The following is a 3,914-nucleotide window of genomic DNA, read 5'->3' as shown; positions in this document are numbered from 1 at the left end:
GGGTGACGTCACCGCTCACGGGGGAAAGGACCCGGGGGGCGTGGCTCGTTTGTAGCCGCGCGCCACGCCCACTCCCACCCTCCGCCCTTCAGCGACGCCCCCTTTCCGCGGTGCTGTGTTCAATGTGCACGAGAAAACTGGAAAATTCCAAGTCCCCCATGGAAAATACATTAAGCAAATGGCTAGACAGACGGAGTGGGTTATTAATTCTAAAGGAGATTAATGTCACACAATTGTACAATTAAAAACTAAATTATACACAGAAATAGACTTAAATCAGAATCAGCTTTATTGGCCAAGTTTGCACAGGACAAGCAAGGATTTGGATGTGGTCTGACTCCGTCTTTCGTACCTTCTGATTGCATAAAACATTCATTATTTCCATACTTAGTTGCAATTATTTACATTATATACAGCACACTTTCACATGGAGTTAATGCACTGAGTCCTTGCTTCAGGGGATTGGAGAGTTCAGCTCAGCCACAGCTTGGGGAGAAAAGCTGACTCTGTGTCTGGTGGTTCTGGTGTAGATAAAGTTAGTAGATAAAATAGAATAAAATAAAAATGGCCTTCTTTCCAGATAGTTTGGAAATCTCAATACTCATCTAACCAGCTTGTTCAGTCTGAATCTGCTTTAAGACATGAACTGTATCCCTGAACATATCTAGACCGAGATGAGATGTACATACGAACACAAATGTCCAAGTCAGATGGCCCGGACTAGTACAAAGACCGGGTAATGTTGGAATCTCTCTGTGAAACCACAACTCCATTGTTCATCAGTGAAAACAGCTTTAGAGGCTGAAGTCCAGTTGCCAGCTACCTCACCTGAATGTCTGAGAGTGGACAGGAGGAGCTGAGGACATGCAGTTTGTGGACAACCCACTCATATCCGAAAGCTCTGCTGTTTGAACTGTTATTTTTCCCTTCTACACGTGAACGCACCATATATTTGCATGAAACACAATTTGCAACTTCAGCCAATAGAAGCAGCGGCTGCAGCAGGGACCGTAGGACCGTGAACACACCACGCCCCCTCTCAGACATTTAAACCGCGGCTGAGACAGAGACTCGGTAAAAGCTGCAGACAGCGGGTTGTTTTGATCTGTGTCGATGTTTTTGTCCCGTGACATTTGTAAATAAACGGTATTAAAACTCCAACACGTCACCTTCACAGGTACACGTCACACTAACGTAAGTTCGTTGTTTCTCCTAATAAAACCAGTTCTGTTTGTACTTATACACCAAGGTGCATCCACAGAGTCATAAAATGTTCGCATTAACGTGCTGAATCTCTTTTAATCCCATAAAAACAGAACAAACACTCGGACGGCTCCTCTCCCTCCGCCGGCACATGGCCCCGACACGCGCCGACTGTTGCCTACCGGCGACGGTGCCGCTCTGTGATTGGCTGAAACTAGGTCACTCGCTGCTGTTCTCGGCCTCCTATTGGATTAAAATAGGTCACAGACTCCGCCCACATGTTTCCCCATGCCACTGCCATGTGACGGGGGGGGGGGGGGGGAGTGGGGGGGGGGTGTTTATTTATTTATGATAAAAGTTAGTGAACTAAATCAATGTGTAATATATATTTAACAAAAACAGAACAATTCTACATAAATAAATAGATGTAGATAAAAAAAACCTACAACACAATTATTAAATAGATTTAAAATAAAATTAAAATTAAAAATTAAACCATTAAAGTTCATATATTTTACTACTACCACCAAACATTAATAACTTCATTTGTAGTATGCACATAAATAAATATTAAAATATACATGAAAAGCATGTTGACATGGTAACCTTTATTGTTTTTTATTAAAAATAATCTATAAATTAAATTATTAAAAATAACATGATGAATCCCCGGAGAGACATTCATGCAGGTAAAGAGAGTAAAAGTAGTTCTGTGTTATTTTATATTTTATTTGTGTTTTTGCTAACAAAGATTTGAATAAATGATAAACAAATAAACTCAATATTGTGTCATTTTTTATTTATGCGTTGCATTTTTACTAACTAGTATCTACTCTACTGTACATGAGGTGCCACTACTTTAAGTTTTACTACATTTTAGACACAAATATTGTCCTCCACTTCATTTAGCTTAGTAATTGGTTTTACTATTAAGTTTTTACAATAAGAAGTTCATTTAATCTAATGAATGTAATAAAATGTACAGTTTATAATAGAGAAGTACACTGAGCTATATTTAATATATTGATTTTTTTAATGCAGCATGTTGTCTTGTATTTTACATCATAATATTAATACTTGTGCTGTAACCGTCCAAGTTTTACAGTTAATAATAAACAAAAGTAATTCTGGTGCAAAGTGTGATTTTCTTATATATAAACAAAATAAACTAATAGACACCTCAAGGTCACATTTATTTGTTCTGACATTATAAAACATCTGCTACTCTGCAGTTTTGTGTTAATCATTTGCTTTGGTGTACAACTGTATCAGAGCCATGTTAAAGATAACAAGCCTGTGAAGGAAGTGAAGGAGTAAATCGAATGTAAACGTGCCAAATCACGTGTTTCCTGTCGCCTGATCCATAAATCAGAGGCAGCAGGATCACAACTGTGGGAAGAACAGTTCCTCGAAGTAGAAACCGATCAGGTGACAGACGCTGTCAAAGATCCACAGCAGGAATGTGCAAGTAGTAAGAGACAGAAATAACCTCACACAGCGTACACTCATCAGCTGGACTCCACTAACGTGTGCTTTGAGCTGTCTCAAATTGAAATTTGCTGCTTCCCTCCAGAAACCAGACAGCACTTGTTTCATATTTAACTGGCACCATCTGGTGGACGCGTGTCTGTAATGCACCACAACAAGTTGTAAGTACTAAGTGAGTCAGGTATACTACTTCTCTCACCTGTCCTGCCATCAGTGACGCCAGTGAAGCTCATACGTTCTACAGACTTGTGTCTGAGAGAGAAACCTCTTCAGAGTTCCTGCAGGTCAGAGAAGATAAAAAATACACACAAGTGAGGAACTGAAACGAGCTCCGAGGACGTGGAGGTTGGAAGTTTAGTGTTCAGGTAACAGGTGTTGCAGTTCAGTTCAAGCCGTTAGTGCTGGATCCTGCTGGAATAGACACAATAGAAGCACAGCACAGTCGTTTAGCGGCAGCCGGGTCTAAAATAGAAATAATAAAAGAAATGAAACACATTTACAGCACATCTGCACCTCGCTCCTCGACTGTACCAAACTACAGCATCATTTTCTCCATTTTTAACTCCATGCTGTAAAACATCCTTCACTACCACTAAAATACCACAAAACAAAACGTTCTTCTGTTTTTAGTAGAGATTTGCTCCAAACATTTCATATGGTAAATTTATTTATGTGGAGCTGTATGCAGCCAGGTTTTCTTTATTGAAAACATCAGTTAAGTTAGCAGGTTGATCAACTTTGTTTTATACTTTACAAAAAACTCTTAGAGAGGTTCGGTAGAGAAAAGCAAAGTGTGTTCATCCAAAAATAACTGTACCGTCTAGTTACTTGCTGCTGTAATGATATTTCCACTTTTAGATATGTTCTTAATGCCATACTTTGGTTTTCATTCTAAGAAAACCGGATTCTAATTTGGATTTCTAATTGGAACTGAATTGTAATGTCATTTAACTGCTTGTGTACTGTACCAGATGTAATATTAGGGCCACGAGAATGATTCTTTCATTCTCAGGTCAAAATTTCAAGAAAAACGTTCAACTCGATCTCAACACGTATTTTAAGTTTTTTTGGTTTTTTTTACTTTTTTGCTTTTCTATCATCTAAATATCTTCATGTTCCCAAAACTCAACATAGCTCTCCTGTGAGAATCCGAATGAATCATCTGAACATCTGTATATATTTTTATACATCAGCTTTTAACAAACTTAACCGAACAGTGGGTT

The sequence above is a fragment of the Anabas testudineus genome, chromosome 11, assembly GCF_900324465.2.
Source record: "Anabas testudineus chromosome 11, fAnaTes1.2, whole genome shotgun sequence".
Classification (NCBI taxonomy): domain Eukaryota; kingdom Metazoa; phylum Chordata; class Actinopteri; order Anabantiformes; family Anabantidae; genus Anabas; species Anabas testudineus.
The sequence above is the reverse complement of the archived record's forward strand: the minus strand, read 5'-3'. Positions refer to the sequence as shown.